We start from the raw sequence: 13,299 nt of genomic DNA on the forward strand, positions 1-13,299 counted from the left end.
TGCATGTGGGTAAACGATGCGTACTCGCCGCGAGTGTAAACTATGAAGTGGCGGTTGGTGGTCTCGTCCGGGAGAGGGGGGGGGTATGTGGGGAGGGGGTGTGGGGGTTGTAGTTGGAAGCGCGAAAATCGATACCATTTTCATGCGGCGGCACCTAATCGCTATTTACCCAAGTTGCGTTGCGGTGTACCCGTATGTATATGTCGTGTTTGCCGGCGTGTGGTTCCACGATAAATATTTGCGCGTTTCAGCCCAAAGCGACAACTTTGCCATCTTGTCAAACACTGATTGATATGCTCATTTCGATCCGTGTCGCGGTTCTCGCAAAGCGATTTGGAATGTAGCGAAAATTTATGGGGGGTTAGGGGGTAAATAGAAGGCGTATATTAAAAACATTAAAGGTAGAACTGGTGCGTTAGTAACTTAACTGTAATATTGGCAATAACTAACTTAACTAACGCTCTAGCCTTCTTAAACCCGAAGGTTTATGGCTGATGCAACACAAGCCTTCCATCTGTCCTTATCCTGGGTAAGATCAATCGAATCTTTTCCATCCTAACCGACTTCCTTTACGTCCATCTCAGCAATATCTCTCCATCTTCGTCTTGGCCTCCTTACTGGTCTCTTACCATCAGGTTTCCCAACAAGAATCCTGTAAATTCTTCTTTCCTCTCCCATTCGTGCCACACGGCCTGCCCACCTAAGTCCTCTTCATTTAAATATTCTCAGTATATGAATACATATTATGGAGTTCTAAATTATGTAACCTTCTCCATGAGCAATATGTATTTGAAATTAGCAAAATTAGAACCGACACGTGTCGCTTGAGGATTTCACCAATCGAAAGCAGGCTTTCGCGGCCTGTCATACCGTTACACTGTGAAACGTTTCTGCTGATTGACTCGTACCCAATCGCCATGTGTCTTGTGTTGCTTTGGTCTGAAATCTCCCTAAGGAAGTTTTCACACCGAAGGCGACACGAGTACATTCAGTCTAACCAAAACATTTACCGCGCATACGTAAAAAAACAGACCGAGGCGACACGATACATGGTACTGAAAAACGCGAGCGACACTAGTCGCTTGTCTGAAATCTCCCTAACAAGAACTCTGGTTTCGAAACGTTTACTGATATTTTGTTTTTCACTTCTTTTGCGTTGCTCTTGTGCCTCTCTACGCGAATTAAAGCGATGATGATGATGACGAAATTGCTGAAGAGATAGTATGCCTAAGCCCAGCACGGGATTCGAAATCAGAAATTCCGGTAAGAGACGTGAGTGGACCACTCAATACGCTCGGTCAACGAGATGGCCATATATATTTTTGATCACTGTATTCATTGTTCCATAAGTTACAATACTTCGTGATGAGGAATCAGAGACTCAGCAGAGCTAAACTGCAAGGTTTTGAAGGCCAGTATAAATTTTCTGCAGGATAATATGTGGGATTTGTGGAGCCAAAAAAAAAAAACAATCTGCAGGATTTGTGAAGCCAGAAGAGACAATATGCAGGATGTGGAACCAGAAGACACAATCTGCAGGATTTGTGGAGTCAAAAGATACCATCTGCAGGATTTGTGAAGCCAGAAGAGGCAATCTGCAGGATTTGTGGAGCCAGAAGAGAAAACCTGCAAGATTTGTGAAGCCAGAAGAGACAATATGCAGGATGTGGAACCAGAAGACACAATCTGCAGGATTTGTGGAGTCAAATGATACCATCTGCAGCATTTGTGAAGCCAGAAGAGGCAATCTGCAGGATTTGTGGAGCCAGAAGAGAAAACCTGCAAGATTTGTGAAGCCAGAAGAGACAATATGCAGGATGTGGAACCAGAAGAGACAATCTGCAGGATTTGTGGAGCCAAAAGATACCATCTGCAGGATTTGTGAAGCCAGAAGAGGCAATCTGCAGGATGTGGAACTAGAAGACACAATCTGCAGGATTTGTGGTGCCAGAAAAGACGGAAAAGACGATCTGCAGGATTTCTGAAGCCAGAAGAGACAACCTGCTGCATTTGTGGAGTCAGAAGAGGCAGTCTGTAGGATTTGTGGAACCAGAAGAGAGAATCTGCAGGATTTGTGGAGCCAGAAGAGACAATCTGCAGGATTTGTGAAGCCAGAAATGGCAATCTGCAGGATGTGGAACCAGAAGACACAATCTGCAGGATTTGTGGTGCCAGAAAAGACAATCTGCAGGATTTGTGGAACAAGAAGAGAGAATCTGCAGGATTTGTGAAGCCAGAAGAGAGAATCTGCAGGATTTGTGAAGCCAGAAGAGACAATCTGCAGGATTTGTGGAGCCAGAAGATACAATCTGCAGGATTTGTGGAGCCAGAAGAGTCAATCTGCAGGATTTGTGGTGCCAGAAAAGACAATCTGCAGGATTTGTGGAACAAGAAGAGATAATCTGCACGATTTGTGGAGTCAGAAGATACAATCTGCAGGATTTGTGAAGCCAGAAGAGACAATCTGCAGGATTTGTGGAGCCAGAAGATACAATCTGCAGGATTTGTGGAGCCAGAAGAGTCAATCTGCAGGATTTGTGGAGCCAGAAGAGGCAATATAAAGGCTTTAGTTAATCAGACAGCTATAATTCTGAAGAATTTAAGGGCATAGCATAGTTAGTTAAGTAGTTAAGAACTCAGCAGTTAATAAATAGTATTTATAGTGTTACACAGAGCATCAGGGATAAAATCGAAGTAGAAACAAGGTTTATCCATGGTCATGAGTATGGTAGCTACTCAACAACTTTGAATTCGACAAAACCATATTGCATTTCGATTTATAAGCTCGATTACATCCTGGAGGTGATACTAGGGAAAACAACACAGTAAAATAAATAAGTGATGATAATTTGAAGTAGGAAATGTGAAGTAGGAAATAGTACACAATAGTTGTAACAAATGTTAAGGAGGAGAGTAGCTATTTGTTATTTTAAAAAATATCTTTTCCACAGCAATTTCCATTTCAGGAATTCCAGTGCGCGATAGGCTGGCACAAGACCATAACCAAGGCATCAGGTGAAGAAGATCGGTGTAGATTATCTCGTGCTGAACAGGACGTATGTAAATTGAATCCTGCCATATTTGTGGTCATCCGCAGGCAGATAGCATCATCACCTTCACCTGTTATGCAACTCCGATACAGAATTCCCTTTGGAAACAAGCAAAAAGGTGGTCCCTGGATACTTTTCCCTCTAGATTCCTCCACGTGGAAGTTGAAGAATGTTGATTACCCGCGCGGTCAATTGTCTCCCCTTCAACCCCTGCACACCCTACGCTGGCGACGCCAACCGCAAAGGTCACGACAAAATATCTGCACGAGTTTCTTATTAGCATCATTAGAATCCTGGATTCACAATGGCATTCCTGGGATCCCGAAGAACACGGCTCAGGAAATGCAAAGTTGGTAATAAGCATACCACTTGCAGCCAGTGTTGCCACACAAGGGAATTTGTTTATCGAAAGGGAAAAAGGGAAATTTGCATGAAAAAATGACACTATTTCTGGGAAAATTTAAGACATCTGACTCTACATTATTATATTTTATGTTAAATTCTAGTTTCATATCCACATTTTTATTACTATATTTTTTCCCGTTCCTTCTTATTAATATCTATTTATATTTCTGTTTATTGCACGTCGCCTTTACGTTTCTTCGGATAATAGTGACGATGAGGATTAATGATTTAATGGATTCCTGGACAGTGATTCAAACCTGTGACCCAGGAAGTGATGAAACTGACATGTATGTCAAAAATTTGTTTTAACATTTTTATTCACAAGAACATGGACCAACGGAAATACTATTAGTTGCACTCAACTACCAGAAATAAGTCATTAATATTGCATTTTTATTATTACATGAATACTTAAAGAAATGGTATAAGAATATAAATACAGTAAAACCTCGTTAATCCGGACTAATGGGGGGATAAGTTGACTGGTTTAACGCAAGTCCGGATTAACTGAAATAACCTAAAAGAACAGTAGAAAGTGCATTAAAACTCTGTATATAGTAACCAAACACGTTTATCATGGTGTATTTAAAGGGCATAGGCCTAAATACAGTATACAGTACAGTACAATTAGTCTGCGGGAAACAGAATTTCATCAGTGGTTGACTGCCTTTTCTTTGGGAAGTTCTCTTGCTGACTTCTAGCCACATTTAAAACCTTGCATTTTTTTGCCTGTCCGAAATAAGCGAAGTCCGGCTTATCGGGGTCCGGATTAACGAGATTTTACTGTATAACAGCATTTATTTATTATCTAGTTTGTGTATACTTGAGATCGTCAAATTTGTATGAAAACAAGGAAATTAATGTCAAATATATAAGGAAGTAAATATATATTGAATAATAAAAAAATGATGCTCCTGATTAATATTTTATGCATATTTTCATTACTAGTGTGCATAAATGTTCATTGGTTCTGTCCTTCAAAGCAGCATGATCCCAATATGCCAATCCTTGTCTTCCAAGTTCATAGGATAGAAATAACCGTCGATAATAGTATAACAAATGCTAAAAAGTGCATTTTCATTATTATATTCTAGTACTTGGTCTTGGGAGGGGGGCTAACCCCCTGGATCCCCCGTAAATACAGCATTGTCCACCACAACTAATAATAATAATTACAGCTACTGCTGCTACTACTAATTATTATTATATGATTTGTTTAGGTGAAGGGAAAAATTGGTCCAAAAAGGGAAATTTTGCCCTCATATTGTGGCAACACTGCTTGCAGCTCGCTCGAAACTCACCTCCTTCCCAAGGTCAGGCCGAACGTACGAAGAAAGGAAGCCACTCATTGAGAATGAGCGTTCGCACGTTCTCACCGCAACATCAATCAAGAGCTCGTACACGGGACCCTATCTTTTGGTAAGAGGACCTTGCAATCAAAAATCGAGAGACCGCAATCGTCTGCCCGCGGATTGGTTTCTCCACACCTACGCTGATTGGATGGATGTTTCTGAACTTTAATGTTACCCTCGAATGAATCCTGACTCTCAATTTCAAGTGAATTCTGATACTTTTTGTCTTTCAGCCAGCGTAGTCTTGCACCAAAATTGGGAGCGTGGTAGATTGGGTTGAACAACGTTCCTATTACAGGACACGAGAGCTACAATTAACGGAAATTTTACCATATTCTACCGTTACACTATTAACTAAAATCCTACACTATGAATTTGATAATGACAATATTTATGAAACGTTACAGTGCATGGACTTAACTTGTGGCTTAATGTTGAGGGGTCAGAATCGGACTTGTGGCCTAATTTTGAGAGGGCAGAATCGGACTTGGAGCCTAATTTTGACGTGGCAGAATCGGACTTTGAGCCTAATTTTGAAGGGGCAGAATCGGACTTTGAGCCTGATTTTTAGGTGGCAGAATAGGACTTTGAGCCTAATTTTGAGGTGGCAGAATCGGACTTTGAGCCTAATTTTGAGGTGGCAGAATAGGACTTTGAGCCTAATTTTGAAGGGGCAGAATCGGACTTGGAGCCTAATCTTGAGGTGGCAGAATCGGACTTGGAGCCTAATTTTGAAGGGGCAGAATCGGACTTGGAGCCTAATTTTGAGGTGGCAGAATAGGACTTTGAGCCTAATTTTGAAGGGGCAGAATCGGACTTGGAGCCTAATTTTGAGGTGGCAGAATCGGACTTGGAGCCTAATTTTGAAGGGGCAGAATCGGACTTGGAGCCTAATCTTGAGGTGGCAGAATCGGACTTGGAGCCTAATTTTCAAGGGGCAGAATCGGACTTTGAGCCTAATTTTGAGGTGGCAGAATAGGACTTTGAGCCTAATTTTGAAGGGGCAGAATCGGACTTGGAGCCTAATTTTGAGGTGGCAGAATCGGACTTGGAGCCTAATTTTGAAGGGGCAGAATCGGACTTGGAGCCTAATTTTGAGGTGGCAGAATCGGACTTGGAGCCTAATTTTGAAGGGGCAGAATCGGACTTGGAGCCTAATTTTGAGGTGGCAGAATAGGACTTTGAGCCTAATTTTGAGGTGGCAGAATCGGACTTTGAGCCTAATTTTGAAGGGGCTGAATCGGACTTTGAGCTTAATTTTTAGGTGGCAGAATAGGACTTTGAGCCTAATTTTGAGGTGGCAGAATCGGACTTTGAGCCTAATTTTGAAGGGGCAGAATCGGACTTGGGGGCCGAATTTTGGGGGAAGAGACAAGAAAAGTTTTCCATCTCATAAAAATAGCGTCCAGGATTATTTGTTAAATAACTAGCGTTTTCGAAATCTTTATTAATTTGCTCCTCAGCTTCCCTAACTTGTAAATTTTAATAATCCTGAAAATTTTGGAGTGGCAAGTGGTCCCTTGCTCCCGCCCAGTTACGCCTGTGTTACAGCGTGTTCAAAACGCCAAGTCCTGATACAGTGACAGTCCTTGTATCGGCCGTAAGTAATAGGGATTGGGTGGTTCAGCCGCGAGGAAGACAATAAGATGAAAAGAAGCAGTCCGCAGGGAGACACAGGACAATTATTTTAGATTACCTATTTGGAGGCAATGTGCGTGAGAGGACGAGGCATCCATAGAGCCCCAATGCATCATATCTCCTTCTCTCGAAGCCGAGCACTGAAGCGATGCGACACCGAGAGATGGTCTGCGAGAAGCTCATTTCCCCGGGGGATTTGTTTTTATCCCCGCGGTATGCTGTGGGCGGGGAGGATTTGGGAAGCCACGGAGCCCCGGCCCAAATGACCCCCCGCCCCTTCCCCCCTCCCGGGCGACGGTTCGAGCGTGACGAATGGCAGCCGCCGGCCCAAAAGAAAGAAGAGACGCAGGCGTCTGGACGGTCGGCTTCCCCTTGACACTTCTGCTCTCTTCACGGCGTCTCAGAGCTGCAAAAAGTATAACTTGCAGGATATTCGTTCTGCGAGTCCCGACCTGCTTCCCGCTGGGCACTCTATTTATTGCGGGGTTGTATATGAAGGAAAAGGGGGAAATGGTGGAAAGCATTTTCATCTGCAAGCATGGAAAAAAGTGTTCTCCATAGACAATTGTCCCGCATCGGTTGTTGTGTGGGTTAAGTGGCTTCATGAAATTGATTGTTGATTCGTTGTTTTAAGTCTACTTTATGCACACTAAGGCTAATCGGAACTGGACCTACAGTTTAAAGTAGGATCCGAACTGCTATAGTGCTCCACTGGGTATCGAACAAGGTACCCCTTGATTACAGAAATTGATTGATTGATTTTTATATTATGGGCTTAAGCTATTTTTGTCCGGCACGCAATACAGGGAGGATAAGCTCCATAACTAAAACAAAATTGCGAACAGTATATATAAAAATGGATGTATGTGTTTGTGAATGTATGTTTGTTCCGGCATAACTCTCGAACGCCTGGAGCGATTTCAACCAAACTTGGTACACGTATGACTTGCAATCTCGAAAGAAATACCTTGTGGGTAAGACACCCTTGGCACCCCTAGGGGAGGGGTGGGAAGGGGTGACTTGTAAAAATAATCGAAAACGACCTATATTAAATTCCGCACACAGAGACATTCGTGACTCTATGCAATCCCGCACAACGATTGGGTTTCTCGGGTTGTCTAACATTCAGGCTGATACGAGTGTGTGTTGCGAAAACGACCGACATTAGTGTGGAATCCATAGTTTAAGGCGTCACTAAGCTAATTGGCGACATTCAGGGTGACATAACATTACTTACATTTTACACTATAGTTAGAATTCATTATTTACTGTCCAATAGAAGATTGGGATAAATAAATACCCGGGCAACGCCGGGCAATCAGATAGTATATATATAAATTACAGCATTGTATTTCTTGGAAAATTCTAATGTGTCTTGATACCCCACATGGGCCCCTTGCCATTTAAAAAATTGACCTCGATCCAATATGGCGGATTTAAAGTTGGCTTCCATGTCCCGGATGCACCTTCACAAAAGGGGCCCTGATGTACCCAGGTGAAGTTGGATCTGCCATTACCTTTTTAGAGAAAAAATGCTGTCCTGGGATTTTTTAATCACCCTGCATAACATGGTCAGCCTTTCTCTGTGGCTCCGACTGCGGGACGGCATGGGTTCGAATCCGCCTGGGTTCTCGGCCTGTGTATAGGATCGGTGGCAACCCACCATCGTGAGGAAATTGGGGAGCTACGAGTGTCGGAAATCTCATATAACGGCTGAGGGTTCAACGTGCTGACCCACGTCACCGCATCACTGGTTGAAGATCTCCACTCCTCTAGGTAGGATTGTGGACTGGCAGTCGGAGGATAACATGGTTATGTTTTTTATTGGAGGAAGGTGGAAAGATTGATTGATTGATTGATTTGCTTCATTTTGCTTTGCTTTTCGTTCTACTTTTGGCTAATTTACGAAGATTGGAATGAGTGATGACATGCTGAAATTGATGGATGGACAGTCACAAACATCCATGCTCAGGCCGGGATTCGAACCCGGGACTCCTGGCGTCGTAGCGCGATGTGCTAACCACTCTGCCACGGGGGCCGCGTAGGTGGAAAGACTAAGGTTTAAAGATGCGAGGGAAATTAAGGGTGCCAAAAATCCATCTCGCCCGGGTGAAAATTTTATCTTGACCCGCCCCTCAAGGTACAAGGTACGGCAATTCTTTTTGTTCTAAAAAAAATGAACTCATCGCGTTATTTGACACCTACGGTGTAACAAGATGCCAACAGTTTCCTTAAAAATTGTGAAACTACAGGGGCTTCAGTTGACAACGGCGGCCGAAAGCAACACACACGATCTGCTAAGAATTCCTCTGACGTTCCGGAAAGTGTTTTTGAGAAGAGGGACTTTTTACGACAGCCGTTTGAGTGAATCCTAGGCGCAAGAGTCTTCATGCTCTGTCACGTGGAGGATTCAAAGGCGGGCGGCGTCGCGACCGGAATATCAAAGCGACGACGACTCACGTGTCCTGGCTGCTACATGGCCACTTCGGCTGCAAATGTGGAATTCTAAAGCAGCTCCTTTCCATCTTTTGCCCAAGGTTTCATATATTTTCCCTTCTTGCCGGTGACATCTGAAGGATATTTCGGCTTTCCTTTTTCACGGACGTTTCCTTTTTCTCCCGTTTCCAGATGTTTCGATTCCTTTGCTACTCTCACTTCTCGAAACCTATTCTTTTTGACTGATTTCGTTTATTTTATTTGGCTTTTCTGCCACTTTTGGCTAATCGCGAATAGAGCCGGTCCTAGGGAGGGGCAACTTCCACAATCGCCCGACGCACCGTCCCGTGCTTCAGGATGCCCCGCATCAAAGAAAGATAACTGTATGCGTGTGGTTATTACTGGGGAGCGGAAGTTGATGACCTAAAAAATATAAGTATATGACCTATAGAATGTCCTAAAAAATGGGAAAAATGACGTAAAAATGCAAAAAAATGACCATTAAATTTGTTAGTTTCGGGTTAAAAATTTAAATGAAAACGAAATTAAACAAAATTCAATCTCCTTATCTGATCTTAAATCTGAGTTTGCCCCAAACGGACACCTGGTGGTTTCACCCGACACAACAAAGACTGTCACCAGTTCAGCATTTCTTTTGCAATCCTGCGAGATATTTCACCTTGGTGAATAGACTCAAGAGTATTACCAAAATGAAAGAAGTGACAAAATATGACGAAACAATACACCGAATATTGCGAAAAATGACGGAAAAATGACCTAAAACCTGAAAATTGGCAAAAAATGAAAAATAATGCACTTTAAAATTATTTTTCTGGGTTCTAGACGAAGTGCAATATTGTGTATATTTAATGGGCATCGTGTCCGAGATGTCAGAAAAAAGATGACATTTCATCAACTTACGCTTACTATTTATTACGAGTTTATAGGACGCTGGTGCTTACAATTAAGCAACTGATCTGATTTCTCCTAACGTCATGCATTGTTTTGACATACTTAAAAATATCCAAAATTACTGAAGTCATTATTTTAAACAAAGTACTACATAAAAATAGTGTTAAAATATTTCAATAAAAAATTGTTAGTATGCAAAATAGTATTAAATCTTGAAGTAAAGATATCATAAAAGTTCCCCGTGCATAGCGTAATAATTCACAAATAATACATTGGGTCTAATGCAAAAGAACTTTCAAATCCCCGACACTATCTATCATTTTCCAGACAGGAACTCGACAATAACCAATGCGGTGTCAGACATTGCCTAAGCTTTACTGGTTCACCAAAGGCGTAAACAGGTGAAACCCGTCAAGAGAATACAGGTGACTGACTCCCCAGTCAACAAGGTAATGTTACCACAACGTTGTGGCAACGTTAGCTCCTAACATACCCAACGTTGTTACAATGTTCAGTGTATGTTGATACAACGTTGTGATAACGTTGTGTCAATGTTTAAAACTAAAACTAACTAACTCTCTAGCCTTCTTAAACCCGAAGGTTCATGGCTGCAGCAACACAGGCCTTCCATCTGTCCCTATCTTGAGCAAGATCTATATACTCTTTTCCATCCCTACCGATTTCCCTTAGGTCCATCTCGACGTTGTCCCTCCATCTTCGTCTTGGCCTTCCTACTGGTCTCTTACCATCAGGTTTCCCAACAAGAATCCTGAAAACTCCTCTTTCCTCTCCCATTCGTGCCACATGGCCTGCCCACCTAAGTCTTCTAGATTTAATTATTCTAATAATGTCTGGACATGAATACAAATTATGTAGTTCTAAATTATGTAACCTTCTCCACTCACCTGTCTCCTCATCCCTTTTAGGTCCAAATATTTTCCTAAGGATCCTATTTTCAAATACTCTCAATTTATGTTCCTCTTTCAATGTAAGGGACCAAGTTTCACACCCATATAATACTACAGGCAAAATTACGGTTTTGTATATTTTAACTTTTAGATTCTTAGATATTAAACGAGAAGACAAAAGTTTATGAAGAGAGAAGTAACATGCATTTCCTGAATTAAGCCTACTTTTTATTTCCTCTTTAATATAATTTTCATTTGTTAATATTACTCCTAAGTATTTGAATTTGGAAACTGTTTCAAACGAGTTGTTATCAATAATTAGATTTTGATTATTACCTAACACTTGGTTTCGGCCTGTAAGCATATATTTAGTTTTCTCTTTGTTAACTTCCAAACCTATCTCTTTAGCAGTTTTGAAAAATATTTTAGCATTATTCTTAATTGTATTCACATTATCCCCCAGTAAGTCTACATCATCTGCATATGCTAACAACTGAGTCACACCATTTAATTTTAGTCCTTCTTTAGTTTCGTTTACCTTCCTAACAGCATATTCTAAGGCAAAATTAAAGAGCAATGGAGATAATGCATCAATGTTTAATGGTCATTTATTTCAACGTTGCTGCAACGTAGGTTGACAACGTTGTGGCAACATATACTGAACATTATGTAGCAACGTTAGGTATGTAAGGGGTTAACGTTGCCACAACCGTTTTGCAACATTACCTTGCTGCCTGTGTAATTTACGAATATAACAACAATGCATATTTAAAATATGGTTATTTCGCATGGTAAGCTATTAACAATCTTGCCAAGGCATTTTTGTATATAATACATATGCGCAACAGGAAAAAACCCATGTTTGTAACGTCACAGTTTCTCTTTATAGCTTATAAAAACTTATCCTGCTCCACCAAAATAGGCAAATGGTAGTCTGGAGAACTTGATGAATTAACCAATCTCTAACTACACCCTGGTAATCAGTTTCTTCTTGCAGTACTTAGCTCCTGATTATATAGTTTGGGATAAAAAATATTTATCATAGGAGTTTCACTTGTATTGACCACATTTCATTTTCTGATCTTCCTTCCAACTTCAATATTCACACATCTTTCGAAGGATAATAAAACACATTTTTTCACTAATTACAATCGAAGTTATCCTTATTTATGTTACTAAAACTTATGTTTGTTTTGCTTTTGAGTCGCACTGCCATCTAGTGTACGCTGCAGGAAATATAAGCTTTGGTGGACAGTGCACACACAAATTCAGATTAAACAAAACACTCCGATCTGTCGCTTGTGGCGCTCATGATGGTGACCATCCAAACTAAAGCGCATTCAGTGGATTTTTTTTGTAACGTTGATGCAATGTTATCACAACGTTGTTCCCCTACATGCAACATTCATCATAAATACAACATACATACAACGTTGTGGTAACGTTATCACAATGTTGTTCCCCTATATACAACATTCATCATAAATACAACATGCATACAACGTTGTGGCAACGTTAGTGTGTTGGTTGGGTCTGCATTGCTTAGTAAAATCTATGACAATAAATATCTGGGACAATAGAGGTCATTAGTCAGTTTTGAGCGATCAGTCAGAGGGTGCAGAATTACGATCAAGAAGTCCAGGAGAAGGAGAGTGAAGTGTCGGCATTCAGACTAGCATCACAGACGGACACCTCGTTTATTAACCAGTCCGTAGTTCGACACCTCGAGGGAGCACTTCCACTCAGTGAGAGACAGGTGTTTCCATTTACCATGCCGATCCACTCTTTGAGGGCATAAAACTCAAGTGTTGTGTTTTGCCATTCATGTGTGTATTTATCACCTCTCACACTTTACCATTAAGCAGAGGCGCAACCACGAATGATTGTCTGGGGGGTGCAAGTACCAGGATAAACGTACCAATAACAACAACAATAATAATGACTATTATTAATATTATTATTGTAGTAGTAGTAATACTAGTAGTATAAAAAACGTTATTATCCTCATAAGAAGGAGTAGAAGTCTGTGCTAAAGCATTTGTTTGGAACAAACGATTTGAAATATTTTTTCAACACCGTCAATTTCACATTAGCTAATAATGGAAAACAAGCACACAAACTGTATTTTTGAATGGCAGAAAATTATTGATAAATCATTCTGTAGATATTTTTTTTTGTACATATAACATGCATAACATTATGGCCACTGCCATAAAGCTCCCATGAATAGTGAGTAAGCCGTAATTGTGGGTGAACGATGAATGAGCTACGCCAACGGGATTCGATCCCAGTTCCTTTAGGAACGTTTACGTGGATGGAGGTTCGGTTCTTTTCATTTTTTAGGAAATAAAGAGAGTCGTTACAATAGAGCACCGTGCCAAGAAGGTACATTTAGGAGATGAGGGGGTAAAGGCCCCACACATTCTCTGCACCACGCTCAGGCTGCCTTTACCCCCCCCCCCAGAGTTTCCCCCAGGTACTCATTGATTTGAAGCTGGGATGAGTCCCGAAGCCGCATTTTGCAGGGACAAGGGAGAAAAAAAGGTGCTCTTAAAAAAAAAATCAAATTCAAATTCTGTTTGTACCTTTAAGTTTTTT

The 13,299-nt window shown here is 41.3% G+C and overlaps 1 protein-coding gene across 2 annotated transcripts in view; it reads right to left on the bottom strand.

Annotated features, from left to right (window-relative positions):
• Positions 1 to 13,299, bottom strand: part of LOC146002686 (uncharacterized) — a 533,571-nt gene that overhangs the window by 358,395 nt on the left and 161,877 nt on the right. The window lies entirely within an intron of this gene.

This window comes from Lepisma saccharinum, chromosome 18 (assembly GCF_977018435.1).
Source record: "Lepisma saccharinum chromosome 18, izLepSacc3.1, whole genome shotgun sequence".
NCBI classification, from domain to species: Eukaryota; Metazoa; Arthropoda; class Insecta; order Zygentoma; family Lepismatidae; genus Lepisma; species Lepisma saccharinum.